Consider the following 10,081-nt stretch of genomic DNA (forward strand, 5'->3'; position numbering starts at 1 on the left):
GCAGGCTGTTCCATAATCGGGGTCCATAATAACTAAAGGCCGCCTCCCCGTGTGTTTTAGTTCTTACTTTTGGTATGGTTAAGAGGCCAGTGCCGGAGGACCTCAGGGTCCGCGAGGGTTGGTAGGGTAACAGTAGGTCAGATAAATAAGAAGGCGCAAGACCATTAAGACATTTAAAAACTAATAAAAGAACCTTAAAATCTATCCTGAAATGCACGGGGAGCCAATGCAGCGATTTTAAAACTGGCGTAATGTGCTCCCGCCCTCTGGTCCTCGTCAGCACTCGTGCGGCTGAATTCTGTAGCAATTGAAGGTTGGAGATATTCTTTTTAGGAAGACCAGAGAGCAGGGCATTACAGTAATCTAAGCGACAGGAGATAAAAGCATGCATCAGCACCTCCGTGCTGGCCTGAGAGAGAAACGGGCGAACTCTGGCTATATTCTTGAGATGGTAAAAACCTATCTTTGTTATGTTTTTGATGTGTGGAATAAAAGTAAGCTCAGAGTCAAAAATCACGCCCAGATTTTTTACACAATGTGTTGGTTTAAGATCTTGTAGTTTAGGTAAAAGTTTCTCTCTCTGGCCTTCAGGACCGATGACTAAGACCTCTGTTTTGTCCTGGTTGAGCTGAAGGAAATTTTCTGCCATCCATGACTTTATGTCTAAAATGCAGTTAAAAAGAGCATCAATTGGCCCTGTGTCATCAGGAGACACGGCAATGTACAGTTGCGTATCATCAGCATAACTATGGAAGCTGATGCCGTGCCTCCTGATGACGTCCCCTAGGGGTAGCATGTACAGATTAAAAAGAGTTGGACCTAAAATTGACCCCTGGGGAACCGCACACTTGATCTCATGGGTTCCTGAGGAACATGCATCCCAACTTACAAAGAAGTGTCGGTCAGTGAGGTATGAGACGAACCAGTTAAAAGCAGTACCTGAGAGGCCGACCAGGTGCCTCAGCCTGTCTAATAAAATGCGATGGTCTACTGTATCGAAGGCAGCGGTTAGATCCAGTAGTACCAAGACTGTGAGCTTGTGGTTATCCAAGTTGGACCTGATATCGTTTAAAATCTTTAAAAGGGCTGTCTCGGTACTGTGGTTCATCCTAAAACCAGACTGATGCCTTTCTAAAATGTTATTTTTGTTTAAAAAGTCATTTACTTGGTTAAAAACAAGTTTTTCTAAAATTTTACTTAAAAAAGGTAAGTTGGATACAGGTCGGTAGTTATTCAAAATGTTGGGGTCTAAATTGCTCTTCTTCAGAAGGGGCTTCACCACCGCTGTTTTAAAGGAGGTGGGGAAGACACCCGTCTGAAGAGAGCAATTCACCATGTATAACAGCTGTTCCTCAAAGAATCCATAGAGTGTTTTAAAAAACGGTGTGGGAATTGGATCTAAGAGGCAGGTTGTAGGGTTTACCTGGGAGAAAACTCGACCAAGTGTCCTTGCATCAACCAGGGCAAAACTCTCCAGTGTTTCCTCAGGTAGAACCTGTGATCCAGACGTGTTGGTAGTTAAAACCTGTTGAGATAAAAGACTGGATCTGATGTTATCAATTTTGTACCTGAAGTGGTCTGCAAAGTCTTCGCACAGGGTATTTGTTATTGTCGTATAAGATCTGTTACAATTAGTGTTTGTTAAAAGATCAATGGTGGAGAAGAGAAATTTGGGATTATTTTTGTGGTCGGAGATTAGTTTTGCGAAGTGAGAGATTCTTGCCTGTTTAATAGTGCTATTGTAAGTTTTGAGGTGTTGACGTAAAACTTCATAGTGGACTGTCAGTTTTGATTTTCTCCATTTCCTTTCAGCACTCCTGCAGTTTCTTTTCAGTTGCTTAATTTCCTCGTTTCTCCACGGAGGTATAGGTTTTTTCTTAATTGTTTTTGTTAAAAGGGGAGCCACTGAGTCCAGCGTTGACTTCAAATTGCTGTTAAAATTGTCAACGATAAGATCACAGGGTGCTGGTAAAATCTCTGCAGGAGTGCTCTGTAAAATCTGGATAAAATTTGCAGCCACTTCAGGAGTTAGGTAGCGTTTCCTCACTGTTCTCACTGGAGCCTCCCGCTGATTAAAACTGGTGATGTTAAAAAACACACAATAGTGGTCAGACACAGCCAGATCCACAACAGAGGACACACCCACGGACAGGCCATAAGTTATGACCAGGTCCAGGGTGTGTCCCCTGTCATGGGTCGGCTGCATAACGTGCTGTTTAAAATCCAGACAGTTTAAGAGGTTTAAAAATTCTCTGGATACTGGGTCCGAGCTGTTGTCTACATGTAGATTAAAATCACCAGTTATCAAAATCCTGTTGTAGGAGGTGTGAATGATTGATAAGAATTCGGAGAATTCACTGATAAAACAGGATGAATACTTGGGTGGTCTGTAGACCGTTATGCAGAGAATAGGAGGGCTGCTAAAAACAAAGGCATGGTGCTCAAATGATGTAAAACTGTTAAAAGAGACTGCATTTGCACACATTGTAATTCTTATGATGGATGCAGTTCCGCCTCCTTTTTTGCCCCCCCTAGTAGAGAATAAAAAGTTAAAATTTGGTGGGGAAGCCTCAGTGAGAACAACAGGTGCATCGGTGCCAAGCCATGTCTCTGTAAGGAGAATGCCATCCAGCTTTTTGTCTAAAATCAAATCATTTATGATAAAAGATTTGTTTAAAAGAGAGCGCACATTCAGCACAGCTAATTTAATATCTGTGCTGAACGTGCGCTTATCATGGTGTTTTAAAGGAATATTAAAAACAGTGCTGGATCTAAAAACATCCCTGGGTTTTAACTGTCTGTGAGAAGTGATGGTTCTAATGGAGTGAATGTCCTGGGTTTTTGGTGGTTGAGAGGTGGTTACTGATGTAAAGGTGTGTGTGGTGTGGGTGAAACATGAGGTGGGCGAGGGCCCGTGTGCGTGAGTCGTACCATTCAGTCAGGAGGTGGCTGAAGTGCAGGACCGGAAGGTGAGATCGATGTTGACTGATAAAAGCCGTGAACCCTCCTGGTTGGGGTGGAGACTGTCCCGTTTAAAAAAGCAAGGTCTGTTTAAAAACGCTATAAAATTGTCCACATACGGGATACTTTTACTCAGGCAGTATCCCTTCAGCCACAGGTGCAGCTGGCGAAGCCGGCTGGTGATGACGTCACCGTAGCGTGGTGGGGGAAGTGGGCCGGAGATAATTAGGCGCTTCCCCGTGTCCAACAGGCGGTCGATCAGAGACACGAAGTCCTCCTTCAGGACCTCAGACTGCTGGTTTTTTACGTCGTTGATGCCGGCCTCCAGGACCAGTGTGGAGGCCGGGCTGTGCTGCGCACACAGCTGAAGAGCGGCGGATGCAACCTCCGTGACGCGGGCTCCAGGGTGGCAGAAGGTCCGGCTGCCGAGCACTGCCACGTGCCTGACCATGGAGGTCCCCACCACCAGCACCGAGGGGGGGTTGCGCTGCATCACTGGTTCCCTGGAGTTGCGGGGGGGGCGAAATGGAGCCTGCCGGTGTCGCGACGTGGTTGCTCCTGGCCGAGCTGGGGGGGAGGGACCATGCTGGGCTGGTGGATCCCACTTCCTGGACTGGTGAGAGCCACGGACAGCTGGGTGGACAGGTCCTGGCGGCGAGCTGGATCGGGCACCGACGGGAGGGAAATCCTGCAGGCTCAGGATGTCGAACCTGTTGTCCAGTGGCAGCTCCGGAGGTGGTGGAGGAGGAGATGGCCGGGCTCCAGCGCCCCGGTACACCACCAACCAGGGTTGCCTTGGCCTGAGTGGAGTTGAGCTTACTGGACCCTCCCCAGTGAAGCAGTGCGACTCCGCGGGGCAAAGGCAGGAAGTGGAAGGTGCCGATGTCTTGGGCTTGGCTCCCTGTCGGTGCCAGCGGGACTCGGCCAGTGCTGGCGCCGGAGTTCCGGTGGTAATCGAGCCGGTCCACGGCAGGGTGGTGTTGTTCGTGGCCGCCATGGACCGGTCACCAGCGCCGGATGCCCTCAGGTAGGTGATGTGTTTCGCCTGGGCCGTGGCGACAGTCGAGAAGTCCAGCAGGATCTTGTCCCTCTCCTTGAGGTCGGCCCGCAGACCGGAAATGCTCTCCCGTAGTTTGGAGAGGGTGGGAAGGCAGGACTCGCACACCGCCATCATACCTGTAGCCGGTGACGTCTCTCGGTAATCCGCAGAACGATAACACGCCGGCAAAAACGGGCAGGTAACATTGACCAAGGTCCAGCAGATTCACTGCAGGAAAGATTTTTGGTCCAAAACACGATAATAATCCACGGAAAGATGTTTTCTCAGCCAGCGATGTTCCTCCGTTTGTCCTTACAACTTCCGCAAACAAAACAAACTCGCGCAGACTCAGTAGCTGATATGATGTTCTAAACTGTATGTTCAATGAGTTAATATGTGAGTATTAGTATTTGCTTGACTTCCTTATTTCCATAGGTCTGCTTTGTACTACGGTAAATTTCAGAGCTTTACCACTCACAAATCTGTGAAGGTATGTGCAAGGTTATGTACAAACTTTTGTATTTATGATGAATATGCAATATCATGGTTTATGACAATATTTGCATGTTGAATTTAGAGTTGGTCAGAATTGTCAACAAATTGTTCCTGATGCTCAAATCAAATTTTAATTTTTTGTTTGTTGTTTTTTTTTAAACATGTACTTGGTTCTATAATCATGAATTGTATTACCTCAATGAATTCTGCCATTGCCTCACAGTCTTTAAACTAAGAGTACCCAAGATCCCTCATTGTGCGGAGAGCCACTGACACAGAGCGACTCAGTGTCTGCGCAGCCAGGGACACCCTCATCTTGTGGTTCTCAAAGTAGACATGTTTGTCTGTAATTTTATTGGCAGCGTGCAGTCCATCATTTTTTTGCACATCATTGAGGTGATTAATGTACCTCCAATTGATCTGTCCAGTGGTCGTTGCAATTGAACTGTATGCCTGCAGAATAAGAATCAGCCACTGCTCAAACAAGTGCAAACAGCATAATGTGATCATCCCATCCAGCCATAACTGCAAATGATCAGATAACAATATTTAGATATAAGTTTTAGCAGCAGAGTCATAACTTGTACAAATAGGTCTACAACGATCATCATTTACCTGCAACATATTACGTGCCAACTTGAGCATGTGGCAAGCATCCATCATTACAAATACTTTCTCGCCAGTCACCGGATACGGGAAACTGGTTTGAAGCGGCTCTCGTGGGTCTCCCTTCAGCTCACACTCAAGTTGGTTGCACATGCTGACATTGGAGGCATGTCCATCCATAGTTGCACATACCACCCGAATGCCCCGTGCATGCAGCTCCTCTAAAGCATGACTGAGAAGGACCCTTTGTGTGTCTGGAGACAGAGACTTAGTCAGGTAGTATGCAATGGGAGCCTTCCAATGTCCTTGTAGGCCAACTACCATGAACACAAGAGCCTCAGTAGCAACATCAGTCTCACTGCTTCCATCACCCATGTCCACAAATCCAGACATTAACTGGGTGTTTGGATTATATTACACATGTTTTCTGATGGCCATGGCATCCAACATGAGTGTAACACATCCATATTTAACCTGATCTTCTTGGCATCTTCTCTCCAGCATATCCAGCATCATCTTATTCAGGCCAGGCTTGTCATCCACCGAACACAGCCACCTGCAAAAAAAAAAAAAAAATAAAAAAAAAATGAGAACTAGCTATGTAATGTGTTTGCATCAGTAATATCCAAAAATTCAATTGGACAACATTAAGACTACCTTTGTAATGTATGTGGATGTGGGAGAGGAAAGTGTTGAGTCTCTCGGAGGTACTTGTTTGCCTTTGGACCATGCAGATGGAGCATGAGCGCAAACTCCCTGTACTCTTTTGTATACTCATGGCCCTGCTTTGCCATGAAGCCTATCTGAAGACGTGAAAATTATGAGCGAAAATGAATGTCCCCTTCAGATAATAACTAAGAAGTTTAATAAAGAGTGTAAGAATAACATGTACATGAATTTAAACGTGCTAATTTCGTTTTACCTGAGTAGAATTCAAGCCTCTCTTTGTGCTCTTCATTAATGAGGTTCTTTTCCCTTAAATCCCCCAAAAGACTCTCTACTGTGGTCTTTGCCCTCTTTTCTGTGGCCACGGCGTTCTTCTCTCTCGCTCCAGACTTTCCACTCTTGCTAGGGTTTAGTTAAGTCTGATCTTAAGAGCGGTAGGAGAAGCAGGCAAAGCATAGCCATGATCCTAGAGAGAGGGATGAACATGGTTTGAGTGATGTTTCACTTCACACACATCACGTTGACACCACTAGTGTATGGCTCACATTCTTTCTTATAGTCATCACCTGTCAAAGCCACTGCAAGTACCGTGTGTGTGTGTGTGTGTGTGTGTGTGTGTGTGTGTGTGTGTGTGTGTGTGTCAGGAATGCATGTTCAACATGTCTTCAATTGCGTGTGAATGGGTTTATTTGTGAGTGTGTGTTACGGCCCTGGCCGTATTGTGCTATGTGTTTGTTCCTGTGTGGTCCTGTGGCGTCTTTTTGTCCGGTTCATGTTTTTGTGTGTGAGTGTGTGCTCTTCTTTTTTTTTTGAGCAGCTGTGCTGGTCCTGCCCTCCTCCGTAAGCCAAGTGGTGTCGCTCTCCGATTGGTCCCTGCTGCAGCATCCAGCTCTCTTAAACCAGGGATTTCTCATTCGCCGGGGGACTCGGCTTGACAGCAGTGGCTCCTATGTTTCTGGCGTTTTGGACTAAAGAACTTTGTCCCCAGATCTCGGTTGTGTATTGTGGTAGAGTTAGTTTTGGTAGTGTGGTTTCTGGTGGTGGGTTTTGGATCTTCTTCAGGTTTTGGTTGGTCGTCTGTAACACTGTATATAGTTAGCACTATTTTGTTTTGTTTTGGCTGTGGCCCTTTTTTACCTGTACATCAGGTCTCTTTTTGTTAATACCAATAAATTGATTGTTTATCATTGAACCTGGTTTTGGTCGTAGAATATTTGTTGATTTGGAGACAAAGTTTGTTTTTCTGTCACTCTTTTATGTTGCGTCTTGGCTCCCCTAGACTGGGGCGTAACAGTGTGTTTAATACGAGTGGCAGCAAACAAGTGAGATATGAATATGTCCAGGACCATTATGATATGATGTTTACAGTAGAAATACTCACATCATTAGGCTGAGGTTGTGGGTGTGAGGTTCCAGTTTCTGGATCATCCTGAGAGGCCACGCACAGGCTCTCTTCAGTTCTTCTGGAGGTAGATGTACTCCTGCCCTTTTCCGGCTAAAGTGAAAATGAATATACAGGGGTAAGTATCTCACCCTGCCCTGTGATTGATAATAGAATATTTACATTTATGAAAGCTAATAGCCTTATGATGATACACCTACTCTTTGGAGGTGAACTGGGAAGCTGAAGATGGATGGAATAACACCATCTCTGAGACGGACAAGCTGACCTGTACTATCAAAATCACCCTGCTTAAAATGTCCACAGCAAAGCACTGAGGAATCACTTGCAGTGAATCCTTCCCTCCTCAAAGCCACTTCCTACTTCTTCCTCACATCTTTGTCTTTGGGAATCCTTCAAAATGAAAACGGGAGATTTGGGAGAGTCTGTACAAGAACATCTTACAAAAGAGGTCAGGCTTGTTTTCTTCCTTCAAATATCTTACAACCTTTCTTCAGCAAAACTATTTTGATGCATATCTGTTGATAATGAACCAAAACTGCTTAAATTGTGAATAACCTTGTTTGCAAACTATTCTACAGTCAGATGTTCAGTTGTCTGTATGTTTAAGTAAGTGGGGTGGGTATGAGACATTAGAGGTAGCTTACTGTTGTTAGGGTGAATTACATGTGAATAATACAGTCTGTGCCACCTGTGTAAAATTCGCTGGTCAATGTTATACCAGTAATATTTGTTTTAGCATTCTTGTGGCAGTTGTAATCTAAGTCAGTGTTATGGACTATGACTTATAAAGTCTCAGCTCATAGACGGGTGAACACTGGCACTAAACATAGCCTAGCTAGCTGGCTACGATTTCGCTGGTGGGCATGAATACAGTACAGTAATATTCGATTCACAAAATACAACCAATAGTAATGTTCAGACTTACTTGTGAAAAGTAATCCCTCGTGCCCTGTTTTCGAAGGTCCTCAGATTTGTACATGAATATGCTGCACAGTGGTCTGGCATCTTGTTCTTTCTGCTGCTCAACTAGAAGTACAATGACCAGTCCAAGATGACGGCCGCATTTCTTACGCCCCAGCATGTCTACGGGGGGGTCCCTATCATCAATGGCAACCGCCTCAAGTTGCCATGGCAACCAGTCTGAGCCTCAGTACCTCTCTGAGCACTCCTCTTCCACATTCCCACACATTTGAAGTTGAAAGGGCATAGGTTGCTGTATAGATAAATACTTGAAAAAGGAACATTTGTTGTAGGTGTGCTCCTTGTATGTAATATCATAATGTTAGTATTGCTAGTATTAATTGTTTGAAATCTCTGAAGAATCTCATCATAACGTACACACTCTGGCAGTAGCCCCCATGGCCCTTTCAAAATTTCCCCAGAGGAAATTTTCTAGTTAGATTTACTTATCATCTTTGTGTATTCTATTTGTCTCTGAATTGATTAGTTTATTAAATTGTTTCTTTCTGGTTGCTTTAATTACATTAACATTTGTTAGTCCACACCAGCTTTGTTTAGCTTTTGGGCATGTTTTATTAAGTTGTGTTTCTCTGTTACCAGGTGCTGTGGGCTGACTGCGGCAGTTTCATCCCTGGTGGAGGTGCGTTCTTCACGGTCCCCCCCGGGTGATTCATTTGAGGACCCCCTTCTCCCTTTTGGTTGCCCTGTCGCATGGTAAGCCCCAGCCCGGTCCTTACTTGCCCAATTGCCATTTTAGTGTGTTTAACTGGTGTGTCACTTTATTTATCGATATTTTCTTTTGAATAATTTTTGTTACTAAAATTGGTTTTAAGTGGGAACCGTCTCACCCTGTGGTAACTGAACCTGTGTGACCTTGTTTACTAGACCAAACATTAGTTTGGATTTCCTGGGGTGTAATTCCCCAGGTGGTGTTGTCACATTTAATATCTGGTATCAACATGTAGCGCCCATTGCACTCCCTCTCGCTCTCTCGCCACACATTCATTTGCGGACGATACCCAGTTCCTCCTTTCGTTCCCGCCAGACAGCCCCACAGTCTCAGCACAGATATCGGCATGCCTCACCGATATCTCCGCATGGATGAAGGAACACCACCCTCAGCTTAACCTGTCAAAGACCAAACTCCAGTCATCCCAGCCAGTCCCTCTATACAACAACAGATCAGTATCCAGCTCGACTCAGCTCTGCTCATTCCCGCAAAATCTGCCAGAAACTTGGATGTCATGATTGATGACCAACCAACTTTTACAGAGCATGTGGCCTCTGTTGCTCAATCATGCCAATTTGCCCTGTACAACATCAGGAAGATCAGACCCTACCTGTCTGAGTATGCAACACAACTCCTACTACAAGCCCTGGTACTATCACGCCTCAACTATTGTAATTCCTTACTGGCAGGGCTCCCAGCATGTTCCCTAAAACCCTTGCAAATGATCAAGAATGTGGCAGCGTGTCTGGTCTTCAACCAGCCCAAAAGAGCACATGTCACTCCACTGGTTCCAAGTTGATGTCCGCATCAAGTATAAGTCCTTTATGTTTGACTACAAAACTGCCACCAAAACCTCTCCGATGTACCTGAACTCCCTCATTCAAGTTTATGCTCCCTCCCTCTGCTCACTACGCTCTGCCCAGGAACAGCGCCTGGTGTTGCCAACTAGTGTTGCTTTCGTCAACGTAAATTCTGATTCTGAAATTCGAAAATTCTCAATATCATCGTCAACGAACTTTTGTCACGTGAGGAAAATGAGACGAGGCAATGTAAATGCTGGTCGTGACGATAACTATAATTTAATATATAATGCCATATTGTTGACGAATAAAAACGAGACTAAGTGTGGTTTACAAAATAAAAATTCAGCTAAAGTGTCTCTTCATTTTCATTGACTAAAACAAGACTATTATAACGTTATTTGGTCTCGTTTAGTCGC

General features: G+C 44.9%; 1 pseudogene; it reads right to left on the minus strand.

The window, feature by feature from the left end:
- Nucleotides 1-5,232: 5,232 nt before the first annotated feature.
- LOC143336498 (THAP domain-containing protein 6-like) lies at nucleotides 5,233-8,177 on the minus strand (annotated as a pseudogene).
- Nucleotides 8,178-10,081: the final 1,904 nt, after the last annotated feature.

The sequence above is a fragment of the Chaetodon auriga genome, chromosome 18 (genome assembly GCF_051107435.1).
Source record: "Chaetodon auriga isolate fChaAug3 chromosome 18, fChaAug3.hap1, whole genome shotgun sequence".
Lineage (NCBI taxonomy): Eukaryota > Metazoa > Chordata > Actinopteri > Chaetodontiformes > Chaetodontidae > Chaetodon > Chaetodon auriga.